General features: G+C 38.4%; 1 protein-coding gene across 7 annotated transcripts in view; it reads right to left on the reverse strand.

Annotated features, from left to right (window-relative positions):
• Positions 1-22,912, reverse strand: part of ZNF691 (zinc finger protein 691) — an 80,348-nt gene that overhangs the window by 32,729 nt on the left and 24,707 nt on the right. For 6 of the 7 annotated variants that reach the window (XR_014015190.1, XR_014015191.1, XR_014015192.1 and 3 more), the window contains exon 4: positions 12,395-12,454. The gene's annotated coding sequence lies outside the window, so the exon portion shown is untranslated. Of the gene's footprint in view, positions 1-12,394; positions 12,455-22,912 lie in introns of those variants that run through there. The other variant, XR_014015196.1, reaches the window with a different exon arrangement.

The raw sequence follows: 22,912 nt of genomic DNA on the forward strand, positions 1-22,912 counted from the left end.
AATGGTTACTATAATCATTTTGTTTGTTTATTTGTTTTTAATTCTTTTTTAACTGAAGTATAGTTGATTTACAATGTTGTGTTTTATTATTATTGTATTATTATACAGCCAACCTATGCTGGCTCTCTTAAAAACCAATTAGAACAAAAGCAACTTGGTCAAAATCTGTACATTTGTTTGTTCTTTTATTTTGGGGCAATAGGTGCTGGAGCTTGGGCAAGCTTTAGCCTTTCATTTCATACTTTCAAAAATCATGTCTAACTCTTTGAGACATATTTTCAGAGGCAGGCCCTATTAGGGGTATTTTATATCAGGACATTTATGGAAAAAGGTATATTGTTCTCTGAGTAAACTGAAATAACTCCTCAACCAAGTTGACTTCCTCCACACTCTTCTCATTTCATCCTTCACACTCAGGTCTGGGATTATGGCTCCTCCCTGCTGGATGGCCTTGATGACTGCACACTGCACTAAGAATACCTAGCCTGCCATTTAAAACTCTGTACTCTTTGGCCTGCTTTTTCTTACACCCTTACCTCTGCTAATACCCCTAGGAATCTGTAACCTTTTTTGATATAAAGTCTATTTTGTCTTTTTGCTCTCTTTTGCTTACTATTTCCATGGAATATCTTTTTCCATCCTTTCACTTTCAATCTACTGTATTTGTGTCTTTGGATCTAAAGTGAGTCTTTTCAGAGGAATGGATAAAGAAGATGTGGTACATATGTATAACAGAATATTACTCAGCCATTAAAAATAATGAAATAATGCCATTTGCAACAACATGGATGGACCTAGAGATTGTCATACTGAGTGAAGTAAGTCAAACAGAGAAAGAGAAGTATTGTATGACATCCCTTATATGCAGAATCTAAAAAGAAATGATACAAATGAACTTACTTACAAAATAGAAACAAACTCACAGACATAGAAAACAAACTTATGGTTACCGAAGGGGAAAGTGGGGGGAGGGATAGTTAGAGAGTCTGGGATCAACATGTACACACTGCTATATTTAAAATGGATAACCAACAAGGACCTTACTGTATAGCACAGGGAACTCTGCTCAATGTTATGTGGCAGCCTGGATGGGAGGGGAGTTTGGGGGAGAATGGATACATGTATATGTATACTCCAATATAAAATTAAAAGTTTAAATAAATAAATAAATAAAATAAAGTGAGTCTTTTATAGACAGCATAGAGTTGGATTATGTGTTTTCTATCCATTCTGCCAGTCTCTGTCTTTTGATTAGAGAACTTAATCCATTTACATTTAAAGTAATTCCTGATAAGGAAGGACTTACTTCTGTCATTTTGCTACTTGTTTTCTATATGCCCCATAGCTTTTTGTCCCTCATTTTCTGTATTACTGTCTTCTTTTATGTTTAGTTGATTTATTTGTAGCAAAACATTTGCATTCCTTTCTCATTTTCTTTTGTTTATATTCTATAGTTCTTTTCTTTGTGATTATCATGGGAACTACATTTAACACCCTTAACTTATAACATTCTAATTTTAATTTATAACAACTTAACTTCAACAAGATGCAAAAACTCTGCTCCTTTCCATCTCCATCCCCACCCCTTTTGGTTGTTGATGCCACAGAATTACATCTTTATACACTGTGTGCCCCAAAACATAAACTAATAATTCTTTTAAATTCATTAGTCTCTTAAATTACATCAAAAATGAAATTTGGAGTTTCAAACCAGTTACAAGAATACTAGCTTTTAGACTAATTGGATTTTTTTCTTTAAATGTATTAGTCTCTTAAATCATGTTGAAAGCGAAATATGCAGTTACAAACCATTGTTACAATAATACTAGCTTTTGTAATTGCCCATGTATTTACTTCTTTTGAGATTTCTATTTCTCTGTATGGCTCCAAGTTACTGTTTAATGTCCTTGCATTTCACATTGCAGGACTCCCTTGAGCATTTCTTGCAGATTAAGTATAGAGCTTGATTTCTTCAGCTTTTGTTTATTGGGGAATGTCTTAATTTCTCCCTCACTTTTGAAGGCCAGTTTAGCCAGATATAGGATTCTGGTTCACAGTTTTTTCCCTTGAACACTTCAAATATGTTGGCCCACTGCCTTCTGGCCTCCAAAGTTTGTCATGAGAAATCTGCCAGAAATCTTATTGAGGCTCACTTTTGTGTGATGATTTGCTTCTGTCCCGCTGCTTTTATATCTCAGTATGAGTCTCTGAGTTCATCTTACCTGGAGTTCATTGAGCTTGTTAGATGTTTATATTCATATTTTTCATCAAATTTGGGAAGTTTTCAAACATTGTTTCTTCAAATATTCTCTCTGTCCCTTTCTCTCTCTCATCATGCTGGGTCTCCTGCAATGCATATAATCAATCTGCTTGATGTTGTCCCACAGTTCCCTTAAGCTCTGTTCACTTTTCTTTTCTTTTTTTGCGGTACGCGGGCCTCTCACTGTTGTGGCCTCTCCCGTTGCAGAGCACAGGCTCTGGACGCGCGGGCTCAGCGGCCATGGCTCACGGGCCCAGCCACTCCGCGGCATGTGGGATCTTCCCGGACTGGGGCACGAACCCGTGTCCCCTGCATCGGCAGGTGGACTCTCAACCACTGCACCACCAGGGAAGCCCTCTGTTCACTTTTCTTTAATCTTTTTTCTTTCTGTTCCTCAGACTCAACAATTTCTATTGTCCTATATCTTCAAGTTCACTGATTCTTTCTTCTGCCTGCTCAAATGTGCCTTTGAATCTCTCTAGTGAATTTTTCATTTCAGCTATTATAACTTCTGGCTCCAGAATTTCTTTTTGGCTTCTTATTAGGTTTTCTATCTCTTTATTGATATTTCCATTTTGCTCATAGATTACTTTCTTGACTTTTTCTACATCTCCCTTTAGTTCTTTAAGCATCTTTAAGACAAGTGTTTTAAGTCTTTTCTAGTAGATTCGTCATCAGGCTTTTTTCAGAGACAGTTTTTGTTGGTTTTTTAAATTTTTTTATTTTTTGAATGGGCCATGATTTCTTGTTTCTTTGTATGCCTTGTGATTTTTTATTGTTGTTGAAAACTGGACATTTGAATCTAATAATGTGGTAACTTTGGAAATCATATTCTCTCCCATCCCCAGGACTTGATGGATTTGTTTGTTTTTGTTTTATTGTTGTAGGCTGTCTCTATGCCACGGATCAGCCTGAGATGTAAACTTAAGGTCTCCTCAGGTCTTTCCTGGACCTGCATCTTTCCCTGGGTATGTACAGTCACATTCTAATTTTCCCCAATATGCAGTTGTTTTTGAATCTCCTAGTCTTTAATGTCTGGGCTCCAAGAGGAGAAAAAGAAAAATGAAGGGCAGGAAAAGGGTACTGATCCTTTAAATTACCTGGAAGTCACTTGAACCAGAGGGGGAGTGGCTTGTGACAGTGGGGGAAGATACAACAACAATAGCTGCCCTGCTCTTCGTTTGCACCTCTGTGATCAGAAGCAGCAATCAAATGCCATTTACAGCAACATGGATGGACCTAGAGGCTGTCATACTGAGTGAAGTCAGACAGAGAAAGACAAATATCTTATGATATTGCTTATATGTGGAATCTAAAAATATGGTACAAATAAACTTATTTACAAAACAGAAATAGAGTCACAGACATAGAAAATAAATGTATGGTTACCAGGGGGGAAAGGGGAGAATGGATAAACTGGGAGATTGGGATTGACATATACACAGTATTTTTTAAAAGATTTTTTAAATATTTATTTTATTTATTATTATTTATTTTTGGCTGCGTTGGGTCTTCGTTGCTGTGCACAGGCTTTCTCTAGTTGCAGCAAGCGGAGGCTACTCTGTGTCGTGGTGCACAGCCTTCTCATTGCAGTGGTTCTCTTATTGCAGAGCACAGGCTCTAGGTGTGTGGCTTCACTAGTTGTGGCACGTGGGCTCAGGAGTTGTGGCTCGCAGGCTCTAGAGCACAGGCTCAGTAGCTGCTCTGTGGCATGTGGGATCTTCCTGGACCAGGGCTCGAACCTGTGTCCCCTGCATTGGCAGGCGAATTCTTAACCACTGTGCCAGCAGGGAAGCCCCTATATACATTATTATATATAAAATAGATAACTAATAAGGACCTACTGTATAGCACAGGGAACTCTACTCAATGCTCTGTAATGACCTATATGGGAAAAGAATCTAAAAAAGAGTGGATATATGTATATGTATAACTGATTCACTTTGCTGTTCACCTGAAACTAATATAACATTATAAATCAACTATACTCCAATAAAAATTATTTTAAAAAAAGAAAGAAGCAGCAGCAATCAGAGCACAGATCCCCAATATTTGGAGGACAGTGTTCTCTTTATTCACCATGGCTCCCACTAGCTCTGTGTAGGTTACTCCAAGAAATGTGTGTGTTGCCTGCCATGGGGCTGGAGTGGAGGATGAGTACCTGCTACTGTGCTAAGAGCTGAAATTGACCAAAATTAACTGCTATTTATCATCCAAGCCTTCCCCTGGAAGTTGCAGGCTTTCAGTAGACTCCAGCCAGATCTCCAAAATAGTTACATCAGACAGATTCTGCCAGTTAATTGTTGTCTTGGTGGGGAAACAGATTCCAGGTGCTTCCTACTCTGCCATCTTCCCAGAATCCTCCCTCTGTAATTCTTTTTATATTGAATACATCGTTGGATTCCATTCACTAATGTTTTGTTGAGAATTTTTGCATCTATGTTCATGAGAGATATTTTTCTGTAGTTTTCTGTATTTGTAAGGTCTTTGTCTAGTTTTGGTATTCGCATAATGCTGATATCATAGAATGAGTTAGGAAGTAGTCCTTCTTGATTCTGTCTTCTGGAGGAATTGTAGAAAATAGATATAATTTCTTCCTTAAATATTTGGTAGAATTCACCAATGAAGCCATCTGGGCCTGGTGCTTTCTGTTTGGGGAAGTTATTAAATATTGATCAATTTCTTTAATAAATATAAGCCTCCTCAGATTGCCTGTTTCTTATGTGAGGTGTTTTTTTTTTTTTTTTTTTTTTTGCGGTACACGGGCCTCTCACTGTTGTGGCCTCTCCTGTTGCGGAGCACAGGCTCCGAACGTGCAGGCTCAGCGGCCATGGCCCATGGCTCACAGGCCCAGCCGCTCTGCGGCATGTGGGATCTTCCCGGACCGGGGCACGAACCTGCGTCCCCTGCATCGGCAGGCGGACTCTCAACCACTGCGCCACCAGGGAAGCCCCTTATGTGAGTTTTGATAGTTTATATCTTTCAGGGAATTGGCCCATTTCATCTAGATTATTAAATTTGTGGGCATATAGTTGCTCATGTTCCTTTATTATCCTTTTAATGTCCATGGGATCAGATGCCCCCTTTCTCACTTCTGATATTAGAAATTTGTGTCCTCTTTTTTCTCAGTTAGCCTAGCTAGAGGCTTATCAACTTTATTCATCTTTTCAAAGAACCAGCTTTCGGTTTTGATCATTTTCTCTATTGATATCCTGTTTTCAATTTCATTGATTTCTGCTCTAATTTTTATTATTTCTTTTCTTCTGCTTACTTTTGATTTAGTTTTCTCTTCTTTTTCTAAACTTCCAAAGGTAGAGCTTAGATTATTGAGTTTAGAGTTTAGCTCTTTTCTAATATATGCTATTCAGTGCCATCAAAGCACTTCTTTTGCTACATCCCACAAATTTTGATAAGTTGTGTTTTTCATTTAGTTCAAACATTTTAAAATTTCTCTTGATATTTCTTCTTTGGCCCGTGTGTTGTTTAGAAGTTTTGTGTTATTTAAAGTTTATTTAATACTTTAAATTCCATGTATTTTGGGATTATCTAGCCATCTTTCTGTTGTTGATTTCTAGTTGAATTCCACTGTGGTCTGAGAGCACTCACTCTATGATTTCTATTCTACTCCTGAGTGCTCCAAGCCGTGCCAGCTTGGGAGAAGGGCTATTGTGAGTGAAATGAAATGGTTCCTCTTATCTGTTTCAATGTAGCTGTTCTTGGCTTTTAGTTTGCCTGGGTACTGTGAGTTTCTTAACTGGTTTCTGGAATTCTCATAAAGGCTTTTGGGACTGTATATTATTGTTATGTCAATGTCTCTGTTGGGGAAGGGAATCTGAGCTTCTTATTTTACCATCTTGCTGTCATCACTCCTCTTAGTCAGATTAATTTTTGGAAAGAGTACACCTGGAAGCTGAGGATCTTTACATTGATTCCCTTTAAGCTAAATATGCTCACATACCTCTTGGAAAGTTTTTGTGAACCCCCAGGGGTATGCATACCCAGTTTGAAGACAACTTTTCTGGAGGGTCCAGATTAGTATGCCTCTGGCTTCCTTTGGGGTTGTGTTTTCTAACTCTGCCCCTGTTGTGCTGACAGGGTGCCAGCTCCCTATTCAGGTTCTCTTCCATCCCCTACCTGTGGCATCTGGGTCAAGGGAACTCTCTGGCAGGCCTTGAGTGATGAATGATGGGCAGCCGTCCTAGGCCCATATGTAACAGCAGCAGGGTTACCATTTGACCAGGAGGGCAGGCTATTCCCTCTTCACCCTCAAGAAGTTCTCCATGTTTATCTCAGACCCACATACACTGAGAAACGAGTATCATGGTGGGCTGCCTTCTATCACTAGCCTCTCCCTCCAGGAAGACAGGAGGGAAAAGGAATGAGCTGTTCTCTCATAGAGCCTGAATGACTCCTTCTCCAGTTCTACTCCTGTTTTCCCACACTTCCTATGCAAACCTTGGCTTCTGAATGACCACAGTCAGGTTTTCAGAATGGGTGCAGTTTGATAAAGATGTCCTTCCTCTGAACAGCCGAAGTAAAAAGTGTGATCAACTCTATTTCACAAAGTCTCAAGCTCAGGCACCCTGCACACCCTCCCTCTGGAACTAAGTAGTACCTTTTCCATGTCTGTAGACAGGCTGTCTCTGGGACAATGCTCCATTCCTTTGGGTGTCTGGAAGCATGGTCTCTGCTTTGTCCCAATTTGCCCCATATGTCTGTGGTTTTGTGGGTATCTGGGGCTATTTGTGACTAGGTTCTTCACACTCTGAAGTGGTGGTTTTAACCCTGAGCCAGGACCTGGGCATACTCTGGGAGCCTTTTGACCTGCCTACTCCCCAAGCCCCAGGCCTTGGGTATAAGTAACTTGATGGGGGTGCTCAATAAATGGAAACTAAAAACCTTAAACCCAATCAACATTACACTTGATAACCCCAACCCTCTCCAGGACTCAACCCATTACCAAGGCCTATATGGTGGCCCATTCTAACATGGATCTGGGCCGAAACCAAATCACAGTAACCAACACCTTCCATCTGTCTCTTCCTCTAGGCTGGTTGCTCCTTGAAGGGCACTGGAACACTGTCCCCAACAGGAATCAGCCTAACACAAAGAAGTTATCAATAAGTGTCTGGTGAATTTGACTTACCTTCCTTATACTACATAGCTACCAACCACAATACCATAAAAACACTTTCCCATCTTCCTTATTTCTCTTCTGAGGTAACAAACCCAGGCTCCTGTAATCTGGGTTTCATTCATTTAGATAAATGCCTGAACAGCTTTTATTTTGGTCACTGATGAAAGGAAAGACAGATATCCCTGCTCTCAAAATGCAATAACGGGAAAAATAAAGGATACACAGTTAAGTTATAGTGTTGTATCGTGATTCCTGGCCAAAAGGAAGAGACTATGTCAGCAGTACATGTGAATGATATAGTGAGGTACTTAAGTAAGAGAGAAGTTTGCCCACTGTAATGGACATCTGTTTTTGCTGCCTGTCATCCAATCACCCTTCTGTAGGACTGCTCCCTCCCTACTCTCAGCCCACGTGTTTGTGGTGGATTTGACTCCACCTCCAACTCTAGGGGTCAACCTGAGACCCCAGGCATGGCCATTTAAAACATCATATTTTCTCGGTCACAGTAATTAGTTCCAGAATAGACCCATGAGCTAATGAGAGTCAGTGAGATGCAATGATTCCTTTGTGGGAACACTGGGAGAGAGGCAGCCACATTTTCTAGCTGTCCTTGAGCCCAAAGGGATAGCACCAGTCATCTTGCACCACAGGAAAGCCTGTGTCTGAATGGAGTCAACACAGACAGATGGACAGAGAGAAGCAGAGTTTGAGTCTGTAGCAACCCTGCCTGAAGCCAGAATTTTCTGTCATATGAGCCAGTAAAGTCTTTCCTTGAGCTGAAATTGACCACTTAGCTGTGAAGTCAACCTATAATGCATATGAGCAGACATTGATTAAGTCACTTCAAAATAGTTTACTTTATTATTCCAAAGTCATTTGACTTTTCAGGAGGTTGATCCATCAGGGAAACTACATGCACACTGGTTAAGAGCACAGGCTTTAAAGCCACACACGCATGGAGTTGATTCCTGTTTCCTTAACCTTTCTGAGCTTCCATTTCTTCATCAGTTAAATGCAGATAATAATAGTGTCGATGTGATTTTTTTTCATGTCTGAGGGCAGATTTTGTGAGCACAAAAGACTACAGCATTTTAAGTTCTAAATTAATATTAAATTTTTCATCTACAAACTCAAAACCTTGGCTTTATTTAAAACTTAAAAGTTCAACTTACAAATATATTATTCTATTTATAAATTGATTATATTTATATAAAAATAATGATTAGGCTTAAGGGGATCTTTTATTATTGTTTGGGTAACTCAGGCAGAACAATTAAACTCTGTTAAACGATCCCATTTTTAAATTTATAAAATGTAATTTCATTAAACATTGTAAACTGAATATAAACTTCATGTACTCTCTTTTCATTTTACACCCATCATATGCCTGCTCAATCAAGTTTCATCTCTAGTAAGCAAATTCTTCCCAAGTACTTAACGAAAATTTGTTACATATATATAAATAACATATAGATCAGGATTTCTCTGGTGGCGCAGTGGTTAAGAATCCTCCTGCCAATGCAGGAAACACAGGTTCAAGCCCTGGTCCGGGAAGATCCCACATGCTACAGAGCAACTAAGCCCATGTGCCACAACTACTGAGCCTGCGCTCTAGAGCTCGTGAGCCACAACTACTAAGCCCATGTGCTGCAACTACTGAAGCCCGTGCACCTAGAGCCCATGCTCCACAACAAGAGAAGCCACTGCAATAAGAAGCCCGCACATCGCAACGAAGAGTAACCCCCACTCGCTGCAGCTAGAGAAAGCCTGCACGCAGGAACGAAGACCCAAAGCAGCCACAGTAAATAAATAAATAAATAAATTTAAAAATAAATAAATAACATATACATCTAGTAGATCTAGTATTCTAATATTATTTACATGGGAACTCCCTGGCGGTCCAATGGTTAGGACTCTGCGATCTCATCACCAAGGGCCTGGGTTCAATCCCTGGTCGGGGAGCTAAGATCCCACAAGCTGCACGTCATGGCCAAAAAAAATTTTTTTTTAAATAATATTATTATTTACAAACAATTATATTTCCTTACATTTCATAGGTCTAATCTACCAAACTAGGCTAATCTCTTAGATTCTTCAATATGCCATATTATTTCAAAATTACATTTTAAGTACCAAACACATACACACAATTATTTTAAACACAAAAGTATTTATGTGATAGGTTTGATTTATTTATCATTTCTGTATTTATTTATTTATTTATTTGGCTGCGCTGGGTCTTACTTGTGGCATGTGGGATCTTTAGTTGCGGCATGCGAACTCTTACTTGCAGTATGTGGGATCTAGTTCCCTGACCAGGGATTAAACCTGGGCCCCCTGCATTGGGAGCACAGAGTCTTAGCCATTGGACCACCAGGGAAGTCCCCATTTCTATATTTAATTCTAAGCCTTTTCAGACTTGAAAATCCACTTATGCACTGAGAAAGAAGTTCTACCATCTCCAGGGATTTCAGATTACTAGGTCAACAATTCACAGTCATGATAGAGTTACCATCTAGGGAGGGGCCACATTGAGGTAACCAGCTTAACAGTTCCTGGCTGTGATATAGTTACCTCCTTAGGAAGGCTGAGATTGACACCTTAAACAAGTCGAGGCTATTGGGTTGACAATTTATTAGCACAATAAGTCATTATCAGTCAGAGATTTGACACCTGAGCTTTGCAGGCTTCAGGATGACTCTATCTGAGCCACATGTGGATACACTGAGACCTTTTTACAGTCTCCACCACAATGTGGGACTTCTAGTCCCTATCCTTCTCCTGGGTTCAAATAACACCCTTCTGTAATTCATCTGCTCAGAGTGTGCAACCTCACCCACCTTGCAAGAAAGGAAACTTACACCACAATTTGAATGGATTCTTGAGTTCTCTTAAGACATTTTAATGCAATTGTTCTTTAAAAACTACTGAGGCCTTTCCACCCTTCTTCCAAGATTCAGATGTAATTGGTCTGGGTGCAGGCTGGGCATCAGGATTTTTCAAAGCTTTCCAAGTGATTCCAGTATGCAGCCAATATTGAGAACCACTGTTACGCCTTCTCCTCTAGCTCTAAAGACATACTAATTTTATTGCATTGGCTCTTGACTACCTCTCATGCCTCTCTTTGTCGCAAGTTGTGTTGATGACAGTAAAGTTATAGAAGAGTGATTAAAACTTAAGGGCCTAGAATTAGACTGCTTTGGTTGATCTTGAGCAAGTTTCTTACCTTCTCTGTGCCTTAGTGTCACTATCTGTAAGATGGGGATAATAGTTATACCTATCTCCTAGGGTTGTTTTAAAGTAGAATTAAGTGGCATTAATACATGTAATGCTTACTGAACAGCTCCTGCATATATTAAGTACTCAATGCACATTAGCTATTCTTATTATGATTATTTTTATGCAAATGATCATATAATCTGCAAATAAATCTCTTCCTTTCCAATCCTTAGAGTTACTCTTTCATTTTCTGGTCTTATTGTATTGGTCAGGACCTCCAATATCACACTGAACATTAGTGGTGATAGAAGTACCCTGCATCCTATTGGCCTACTTCATTACCACTATTAAAGGAAATACTTCTAAGGTTCATAAGCATACTTGTACTTTAATGTATGAGGTTTGATGGAGGTTTTGCTACAGATGCTCCTTTTCATATTAAGGAAATTCTTTTCTCACTTTTTAAGAGGCACTGAATTTTATTGTGTGCTTTCCTTGCACTGAGGACAACAATCATATAGTTTTCCTCCTTTAAGCTATTAAGGTGAATTTCACTTGTTGAAAGGACAGCATTGATCAATGGGGGGGAATTGAGAAGGGGAGTTTATTATATAGCAGGTGGGAAAAGCATCAAGGTTAACTACCAAGAAATAAATTCACTAAGTAAATTCAGGAGAAGCTATTCAGATGAGTCAGACCTTATGAAGAGAGAGGAGAAAAACAAAAAGTATGGAATGTTTCCATTTTTGTGACCACAAAAGTGAGGGTTTCAAGAACACAGTGGGTGATTAGCCAAGTAAGATTAAAGTTTCTGTAATTTTGCACTGCATATCCTTTCTCCCTTGCTGCCCTTGCCTTTTGCCAACTGTAGTAGGTGCATTTTTTTTTAGTTTTTTCTTTTTGCTTTTTCCCCCAACTTATTATTTTGAAAAATAATCCCCAGAAAAGGTGAACTTATGGTATAATGAATTAATAGTTTATCCATTACCTAGATTCACCAGTTGTTAACGTTTGGCCACATTTTATTTACCTGGGTATCCATCTATGTACTTTTTTCTCTTTTTGCTGAACCATTTGAAAGTTCCAGACATGATGACACTTTATGCCTGAACACCTCAGCATGTAACTCTTTAACAAGAACATCCTCCTAAATATCTGCAATACCATTATTACATCCAAGGAATTTAACATTAATATATTTAATATACAATAACATAGTAAAATTTCATCAATTATTACCAATTTCCTTTATAACTTTTTTCTTATTTGATCTACGATCCAATTAAGGATCCCTCAGTGCATTTGGTTGTCAAGCCTTTCTCGTATCCTTTCATCTTTATCTTTATTCTAGAACAGTACACATACACGTGCATGTATGCAATGCACACACACATAGGTGGTCTTTCATGACTCTACTGTTTTTGAAGAGTCCAGGGAAGTTGTCTTTTAGAATGTCCCACAGTCTGGATTTGGTCACCTTCCCCCCAACAATTAGATTTAGGTTAATCATTTTTGGCAAAAATACTATATATGTGATGATGTGTACTTCCCATCACATCACATCAAGAGGCACATAATGTCAGTTTGCCTTGTTATTGGTGATGGTAAATTTGATCATTTGTTTCAGGTGGTATCCATCAGAATTCTACTTTAAAGTTACCTCTTCCTCTTTATAGTTAATCAATTAACCTATGGAATGATACTTTGAAACCATGTAAATTTCCTGTTCTGCAACAATCTTTCACCCAATAGTTTTAGTATACATTGATGATCCTTACCTGAATCTATTCATTACATGATGGTTGTAAAATTGTGATCTTCTAAGGCAAAAACACCACCTGCAAATGAAATAAGTGGAAGTTAGAGATGTTAACTCTACCTTGGGGGAAGATCTGGGGAGGCACCTACAAGGGATTTATGCAGAAGACAAAGACATGATGTCCTGAAAGAAAAACATTATCTTGAGCCTTTACACCCAGGAGAGCTTCTGGGTTCTGGATCCATAAGACAGGTGTTTTTCCTGTCAGCTTCAACCTAGTTAAAGTTAATAAATCATGCAGTTGCACATCTGTTTTATCTGTATGTTGAAATCATTAGCCTTGCTATATGAATGAACCCCAGACATTCATTCCCTGGTCCTCCATATAATTTGGCCTGGATCACAGTAACTGTAGTGGCTTACTGCTTGGATTGTTCTCCTTGCCTGTGCTATTTATTGCCTACAAAGAAGTAGTGGGGCTAGGTTAGGAAGCCAAAAGCACCGATAGTTTTTAATTTTCAAAAATCCTTACATTCCTAGAATAAGCTGTACTCTGGTTGTATGTAATACATTATTTTTAAATTTACTACTGGGTTTAAATTTTAATATTGTATTCAGAATTTTCGCTCCATGTTCACAAATGAGGTTGTCCATTCTACTGCCCTTAAGTGGTCTTGGTATCAGTATTATATTAACCTCTGAAAAATGAGTTGGATAATTTCTCCCCTTTGGAATAACATGTATAAGATAAGAATTATCTGTTCCTTTGAAAGTTTAGTAAAGATTCACCAGTAAAACAGTCTGGCTTTAGTGCTTTTAATGAAAAGAATAGGTAAATAAGTTGTGGCATTCCCCCAGTACAACAGTATTCATACAATAGAGTGGTGAAAATCAAATGCAGCTTCATGCAATAACATAGATAAATCTCAAAATGATGAAGCCATCATTTTTGTTATTTTTTTTTGTTTGTATGTTTTGCTATTATAGGCAATGCAGCTATAAACATTCTTCTACATGTCTCTTGCTGCCCAAGTGCAAGAGTTTCTCTAGGAAATATACCTCATAGTAGAATTCCTAGCTTGTAGAGTGTATGCATTGTTCAACTTATTAAGGTAACGACATACTATTTTCCTAGGGAACTTTTCCAGTTTACACCAATATCAGCAACACGTGAAAGTTCCCTTTAGTCCATATTCTAGCTAACATTCACTATTATCTAACTTTTGCATTTGGTGGCTGTGTAATTGGGTTTTATTATGATTTCAACTTTCATTTCCCTGATTTCAGATGAACTAGAAAATTTTTTCAAATGTTTATGGATTATTTATGCTTTCTCCTAAGTGAAAATACCACTCATTTCTTTGTCCAGTTTGCTAACTGAATTGTCTTTTCTTATGGATGTATAGAAGTAACTTATATAGCCTACATATTAAATCTTACTCAGTTTTATGTGTTGCAATTATTCTCTCAGTTTGTAGCTTATCTTTTCACTCTCTTTATGTGAATCAAAATGCTTAATATAAATGTAGTCAAGTTTATTGATTTTCTTCCTTTTGGTGTGTTCTTTTTTGAACATTAAGAAATATTTTCCTATCTTGCAGTCACAAAGACAATTTCCATACTGTCTTCTCTAATAATTTTCTATTCATGTTAAAGTCTTTAATACTCTAGGGATTGACTTTTATGTATATTGTAAGATAGGGATCCAGTTTTATTTTCTCCCTAATATATAATCAGTTGTCCAAACACCATTTATTTTAGAAAGTCTGGGGGTTGTTTATTTTCTTTTTAATTTTTTTTTGAAATAATTTTAGATTCACGGCTAGTTGCAAAGATGGTACAGAGGCCCTGTATACCCTTCACCCAATTTCCCTCAGTGGTTATTGAGTTAGAAAAACCCAGTCTTCCTCCTGTGTTTCTCCTTTACTTTCACACCACTACCACACTCACAACACTTCTGACACCAGATGTGTGCATGTGGCGGGGGGGATAGGTTCTTCACAAGCAGTTCTCTGCAACACCAGCTGGTTGTCCTACAGCTTAACTCCATTATGACACAATCAACATGGAGACGCACGCATCAAATCCCACAGGTTAAGGGCTCATTCCCATGAGTCTTCCCCACACACACACATGCTTTAGAGGCCAATGGCAAATAGTAGGACCCCAGATTAGCCACAACTCTGTCCAACTTAGCTACAAATTGGAGGTTCCCATGACTTCCTCCCCCTTGGATTCAGTTATTTGCTAGAACAGCTCACAGAATTCAGGGAAACACTGACTTAATGTTTACCAGTTTATTAAAAGATATGATAAAGGACACAAATGAATAGCCAGATGAACAGACAGATAACATAGGGCGAGGTCTGGGAGGGTCCCAAGCACAGGAGCTTCTGACCCTGTGGAGTTGGGTTGCATCACCCTCCCAGAATGTGGATGTGTTCACCAACCTGGAAGCTCCACGAACCCCTTCTGTTGAGATTTTTATGGAGGCTTCCTCATGCAGGCATGATCAATTATTAACTCCATTTTCAGCCCCTGTGGCAGGGGAGGGGGGGTGCAGGGGTGGGGGGGCCGGATCCCAAGCTTCTAATCATGGCTTGGTCTTTCTGGTGACCAGCCCCCATCTAAGAGCCATCCGGGAGTCCACCCAGAATCATTTCATTAGAACAAAAGACCCTCCTATCATGCAGGAAATTCCAAGGGATTTAGCACCCTATATCAGGGATGGGGTCAAAGACCAAATACTGGAACAAAAGATGTTCCTAGTGCTCTTATCACTTAGGAAATCACAAGGGTTTTAGGAGCTCTGGGCCAGGAACCAGGGGCAGAGACCAATATGTATATTTCTTATTATCTCACAGTTATATCTTACATAATTATGATATACTATCAAAACCAGGAATATTAACATTGATACTATGTATGTTTTATTTATCACATGTACATATTTGTGTAACCACCACCACAATCAAGATACAAACCTACCACAAAGATCTCCCTTGTTCTACTGTCTATAGTTACACACACAACCTGTCCTCAATGGTGTTTTTATTCTCTTAACAGTGTCTTCCAAAGGTCAGAAGTTTTGAGTTGAAAAAGAAAACAAACAACCCAATTAAAAATGGGCAAATATTCAAACAGACACTTCACCAAAGATGATATATGGGTGATGGACAAATAAGCTCATAAAAAGGTTTTCAATGTTATTAGTCATTGTGGAAATGAAAATTAAAACCACCATTGTACACTTCTGTAAAACAGTTTGGCAGTTTCTTTAAAAGGTAAATACACACCTACTATCTGATCCAGCCATTCCTAGGTATTTACCCAAGAGAAATGAAAGCATATGTACACACAAAGACTTCTACAGGAATGTTCTACAGGAATATTCATAGTAGCTTTATTTGTAATAGCCAAAAACTGGAAACAATCAAAATGTCCATCACTGGGTGAATGGATAAATACATAAATGTACAGCTATATGACAGAATACAACTCAATAAGTATGGATGAACTATTTATGAACCCTACAGCATGCATGAATCTCAAAATAATTGTGCTGATTGAAAGACAAACAAGAGTACATACTGTATGATTCCATGTATATAAAATTACAGAAAATGCAAGTGATCTACAATGACCACAGCAGATCCAGTGGTCACGTGGAACCAAGCAGAGGGTGAAGATGAGAGGGAGGATCACAAAGGACATGAAGAAATTTGGGGGATATTGGATGCGTTTATTATCTTGATTGTGGTGATGGCCTTACAGGTGCATATGTGTGCCAAAACTTAACAAACTGAAGACTTTAAATATGTGTAGTTCATTGCGTGCTGATTTTACCTCAATAAAGCTGTCAAAAACAAGCAGCCCATTAAAGATTTATTTCTTACTCATGCTCCATGTGCATCATGATTGCTAGTAGTATTTTCATTATCCTCACTCTAGGACCCAGGCTGATGGAGAAGGTACCATCTGGACAGTCCTGATTGCCATGGTGGAGGAAAACAAGGGCATGCAGCAAAGTACATACTAATTCTTAGAGCTTCCACCCAGAAGTAACAAGGCCACACCTAACTTTTGAGGCTTTACTAGGTTCTCATAGCATCAGGATCATTATATGTTTCTGGTGAATTATAATTCATCATTATGTGGTCCTTTTTAACCCTAATAATACTTTTTCCCTTATAGTCTGTGATTTCTCATATTAATGTAGCTACACACTGGCTTACTTTTGGTAAGTAATTGCCTGGGATATCTTTTTAAATTCCTTTACTTTCAATCTTTCTGTATCCATACATCTTATTTATTTATTTTTTATTGTGGTAAGACCATTTAACATGAGATTTACCCTCTTAAATTTTAAGCTTACAAATGGTATTGTTACCATAGGCACTGTGTTGTACAGGTACTATGTTGTACTGCTGTTACTAAGGTAAGGCACTATATTTGTCTTTAGAACTTGTTCATCTTGCATGATTGAAACTTTATACCCATTGAACAACACCTCCCATTTCCTTTGCACCTAGTAACCACCATTCTACTCTCTGTTTCTATGAGCCTGACTTTTAGATAAATGGAATCATGCAGTATTTGTCCTACTGTGACTGGCTTATTTCACCAAGCATAATGTCCTCAAGGTTCATCCATATTATTGCACATGGCAGAATTTTCTTCTTTTTTAAGGCTGATCAATATTTCACTGTATTATATACTGCATTTTCTTTATCTAGGCTACATTAATGGACATTTAAGTGGTTTCTGCATCTTGGCTATTGTGAAAAATGCTGTAGTGAACATAGGAGTGTAGATATCTCTTTGAGATCTTTCTATTATTTTAGATATATGCCCAGAAATGGGAGTGCTAGATCATATGATAGTTCAATTTTTAATTTTTTGAGGAATCTTTGTACTATTTTCCATAGTGGCTGCACCATTTTTATATTCCAACAGTGTACAGGGGTTCCAATTTCTCCACATTCTCACTTTTTTAAAAATAAATTATTTTATTTATTTATTTTTGACTGCATTGAGTCATATCATATATATTTTTTCAGATTTTTCCCATTATAGGTTACTACAAGATATTGTACATAGTTCCCTGTGCTATACAGTAGGCCCTTGTTGTTTATCTATTTTATACATAGTAGTATATAACTGTTAATCTCAAACTCCCAATTCATCCCTCCCTCCTCCGCTCTGCCCCCTTTGGTAACCATAAATTTGTTTGCTATGTCTGTGAGTCTATTTCTGTTTTGTAAATAAGTTCATTTGTATCATTCTTTTAGATTCCAGATATAAGTGATATCACATGATATTTGTCTTTGTCTGACGTACTTCACTTGGTATGATAATCTCTAGGTCCACCTATATTGCTGCAATGGCCTTATTTCATTCTTTTTATGGCTGAGTAATATTCCAATGTATATATACCACATCTTCTCTATCCATTCATCTGTTGATGGCCATTTAGGTTGCTCCCATGTCTTGGCTATTATAAATAGTACTGCTATGAGCACTGGGGTGCATGTATCTTTTCGAACTGGAGTTTTTGTCTTTTCCAGATATATGCCCAGGAGTGGGATTGCCAGATCATATGATATCTTTACTTTTAGTTTTTTGAGGAAACTCCATACTATTTTCCATAGTGGCTGCACCAATTTACATTCCCACCAACAGTGTAGAAGGGTTCCCTTTTCTCCACACCCTCTCCAGCAGTTATTATTTGTAGCCTTTTTGATGATGGCCATTCTGACTTGTGTGAGGTGATACCTCATTGTAGCTTTGATTTGCATTTCTCTAATAATTAGCAACGTTGAGCATCTTTTCATGTGCCCATTGGCCATCTGTATGTCTTCTTTGGAGAAACATCTATTTAGGTCTTCTGCCCATTTATTTATTTATTTATTTATTTTTGCGGTATGCGGGCCTCTCACTGTCGTGGCCTCTCCCGTCGCGGAGCACAGGCTCTGGACGCGCAAGCTCAGCGGCCATGGCTCATGGGCCCAGCCACTCCGCGGCATGTGGGATCTTCCCGGACTGGGGCACGAACCCGTGTCCCCTGCGTCGGCAGGCGGACTCTCAACCACTGCGCCACCAGGGAAGCCCCCAATTTATTTTTTAAATTTTTATTTATGTATTTAGTTTTGGCTGTGTTGGGTCTTCGTTGCTGCACGCAGGCTTTCTCTAGTTGCACTGCACGGGGGCTACTCTTCGTTGCAGTGTGCAGGCTTCTCATTGTGGTGGCTTCTCTTGTTGCGGAGCACAGGCTCTAGGCACGTAGGCTTCAGTAGTTGTGGCACGCAGGCTCAGCAGTTGTGGCTCGTGGGCTCTAGAGCGCAGGCTCAGTAGTTGTGGTGCACAGGCTTAGTTGCTTCACGGCATGTGGGATCTTCCCGGACCTGGGCTCGAACCCACATCCCCTGCACTGGCAGGCAGATTCTTAACCACTGTGGCATGTGGATTCTTAACCACTGCACCACCAGGGAAGTCCCTTCTGCCCACTTTTTGATTGAATTGTTTGGTTTTTTGATATTGAGCTATATAAGCTGTCTATATATTTTAGAAATTAATTCCTTGTCGACTGCATCATTTGCAAATACCTTCTCCCATTCTGAGGGTTGTCTTTTTGTTTTGTTTATAGTTTCCTTTGCTATGCAAAACCTATTCAGTTTAATAAGGTCCCATTTGTTTATTTTTGCTTTTATTTCCATTACTCTAGGAGACAGATTCAAAAAAGTACTGCTGTGGTTTACGTCAAAGAGTGTTCTGCTTATGTTTTCCTCTAGGAGTTTTATAGTATCCAGTCATATTTATGTCTTTCATCCATTTTTAGTTTATTTTTGTATATAGTGTTAGAGCATGTTCTAATTTCATTCTTTTAATGTAGCTGTCCAGTTTTCCCAGCACCACTTACTGAAGAGACTGTCTTTTCTCAAATGGATATTCTTGCTTCCTTTGTCATAGGTTAATTGACCATAAGTGTGTGGGTTTATTTCTGGGCTTTCTATCCTGTTCTGTTGATCTATATGTCTGTTTTTGTGCCAGTACCATACTGTTTTGATTACTGTAGTTTTGTAATAGGGGAGAAGTCAGGGAGAGTGATTCCTCCAGCTCTGTTCTTCTTTCTCAAGATTGTTTTGGCTATTTGGAGTCTCTCATGTTTCCATACAAATTTTAAATTATTTGTTCTAGTTATGTGAAAATGCCATTGGTAATTTGATAGGATTGCATTGAACCTTAGATTGCCCTGGGTAGTATGGTCATTTTAACAATATTGTTTCTTCCAATCCAAGAACCCAGTATATCTTTCCATCTGTTTGTGTTGTCTTCAATTTCTTTCATCAGTGTCTTATAGTTTTTGGAGTACAGGTCTTTTGCCCACTTAGGTAGGTTTATTCCTGGGTATTTCTTTCTGATACAGTGGTAACTGGATTTGTTTCCTTAATTTCTCTTTCTGATATTTCATTGTTAGTGTATAGAAATGCAACAGATTTCTGTATGTTAATTTTGTATCTGACAACTTTACCGAATTCACTGATGAGTTCTAGCAGTTTTCTGATGGCATCTTTAGGATTTTCTTTTCTTTCCTTTTTTTTAATTGAAGTACAGTTGAGTTACAATGTTGTGCAAATCTCAGCAAAGTGACTCAGTTATACACATAGAGATGTGCTTTTTATATATTCTTTCCCATTATGGTTTATCACAGGATATTGAATATAGTTCCCTGTGCTATATATACATTAGGACCTTGTTGTTTATCCATTCTAAATGTAATAGTTTGCATGTACCAACCCTAAACTCCCAGTCCATCCCTCTCCCTCCCTCCCTCCCCCTTGGAAACCACAAGTCTGTTCTCTATGTCTATTTCTGTTTTGCAAGTAGGTTCATTTGTGCCATATTTTAGATTCCACATGTAAGTGGTATCGTATGGTATTTGACTTTCTCTTTCTGACTTACTTCACTTAGTATGATAATCTCTAGTTGCATTTAGGATTTTCTATGTATAGTATCATGTCATCTGCAAAGAGCGATAGTTTTACTTCTTTTCCAACTTGGATTCCTTTTATTTTCACCTCTAATTGCTGTGGCTAAGACTTCCAAAACTGTCAAATAAAATTGGTGAGAGTGGGCATCCTTGTCTTGTTTCTGATCTTAGAGGGAATGCTTTTGGCTTCTCACCATTGAGTATGATGTTGGCTGTGGGTATTATTGGCTCTCTTGTCAAAGATCAGGTGACTGTATGTGTGTGGGGTTATTTCTAGGCTCTTTATTATGTTCCATTGTTCCATGTGTCTGTCTTTATACCAACGCCTTACTATTTGATTAGTGTAGCTTTATAATATATTTTGAAATCAGAAAGTGTGATGCTTCCAGCTCTGTTTTTCTTTCTCAAGATTGCTTTGGCTTTTGGGGATCTTTTGTGGTTCCATGTGAATTTTAGGATTTTTTTTTCATTTCTATTTAAAATATCAGGATTTTGATGGGGAAAGCACTGAATCTGTGTATAACTTTGGGTAGTATTGACATCTTTAAAATATTGTCCTCCCCAATATGAACATGGGATATCTTTCATTTATCAATATTTGCATCTAATTTCTTTCAGTGATGTTTTGTTTTTTTCAGTGTATAAGTCTTTTGCCTCCTTGGTCAAACTTATTCCTAAGTATTTCATTCTTTTTGATGCTATTGTAAATGGGATTGTTTTCTTAATTTTCTTTTCAGTTCATTATTCTAGAAATGCAACTGGTTTTAATATGCTGATTTTTAAATTCTGCAGCTGTACTGAATTTATTACTTCTAACAGTTTTTTCATGGTCTTCAGGGTTTTCTACATATAAGATCAGTTCAGGGCTTCCCTGGTGGCACAGTGGTTGAGAATCTGCCTGCCAATGCAGGGGACACGGGTTCGAGCCCTGGTCTGGGAAGATCCCACATGCCGCGGGGCAACTGGGCCCGTGAGCCACCATTACTGAGCCTGCGCGTCTGGAGCCTGTGCTCCCCAACAAGAAAGGGCGCGATAGTGGGAGGCCCGCGCACCGCGATGAAGAGTGGCCCCCGCTTGCCACAACTAGAGAAAGCCCTCGCACAGAAACAAAGACCCAACACAGCCATAAATAAATAAATAAATAAATTTAAAAAAAAAAAAAAAAAGATCAGTTCGTTTGTAAACAGAGGTAAATTTACTTCTTCCTTTCCCATGGATGCCTTTTATCTATATCTATCTGTCTATCTATCTATTGATATATCTATCTATCCAGTTTCTCTGGCTAGGACTTCAAGTATATGTTGAATAAAAGTGTTCAGAGTGGGCATCCTTGCCTTGTTCCTAATCTTAGAGGAAAAGCTTTAGTTTTTCATCACTGAGTGTGATGTTCCCTGTGGGCTTTTCATATATGGCCTTTAATATGTTGAGGTACATTCCTTCTATACCTGGTTTTTTGAGTGTTTTTATCATGATAGGATGTAGAATTTTGTCACATGCTTTTTCTGCATCGAGATGCTCATGTGATTCTTGTCCTTTGTCTATTAGTGGTATATACATTTATTGATTTTCATATATTCAACCATCATGTATCCTGGGGATAAATCCCACTTGGTCATGATGTATAATACTTTTGATATGATGTTGAATTCAGTTTCCTAGTATTTTGTTGAGTATTTTTGCATCAAATTCATGAGGGATATTGGTCTATAGTTTTCTTGTAGTGCCTGTCTGGCTTTGGTATCAGGGTAATGCTGGCCTCATAAAATGAGTTTGGATGTGTCCCTCCCTCTTCAAGTTTTTGAAGAATTTGAGAAAGACTGGTGTTAATTTTTCTTTAAATATTTGGTAGAATTCTTCTTTGAAGCCATCTGGTCTTGGACCTTTTATTGTTGGGAGCATTTTGATTACAGATTTAATCTCCTTAGTAGTATTGGTCTGTTCAGATTTTCTGTTTCTTCATGATTCATTCTTGGTACATTTTATGTTTCCAAGAATTTATCCATTTCTTTTAGGTTATCCAATTTGTTGACATATAATTGTTCACAGAGTCTCATATGAGTCTTCTTATTTCTGTGGCAGAAGTTGCAGTGTCTCCTCTTTCGTTTCTGATTTTTATTATCTGTGTCCTCTCTTTTTTTCTTACTTAGTCTAGCTAAGGTTTTGTAAATTTTGTTGGTCTTTTCAAAAATCAACTCTTAGGGACTTCCCCTGAGTGGCACAGTGGTTGAGACTCCACGCTCCCAACACAGGGGACCAGAGTTCGATCCCTGGTCAGGGAACTAGATCCCACATGCATGCCGCAACTAAGAGTTCGCATGCCACAACTAAGAGGCCTGCGTGCTGCAACTAAGGAGCCAGCAAGCTGCAACTAAGTAGCACGTGAGCTGCAACTAAGAAGCCAGTGAGCCACAACTAAGGAGCCCACGTGCTGCAACTAAGGAGCCCACCTGCCACAACTAAGACCCAGCACAACTAAATAAATAAATATTATAAAAAACTCTTAGTTTTGTTGATTTTTTTCTATTGTCTTCTAATCTCTATTTCATT

The sequence above is a fragment of the Mesoplodon bidens genome, assembly GCF_964165515.1.
Source record: "Mesoplodon bidens genome assembly, chromosome: 2".
In the NCBI taxonomy this organism is placed as follows: domain Eukaryota; kingdom Metazoa; phylum Chordata; class Mammalia; order Artiodactyla; family Ziphiidae; genus Mesoplodon; species Mesoplodon bidens.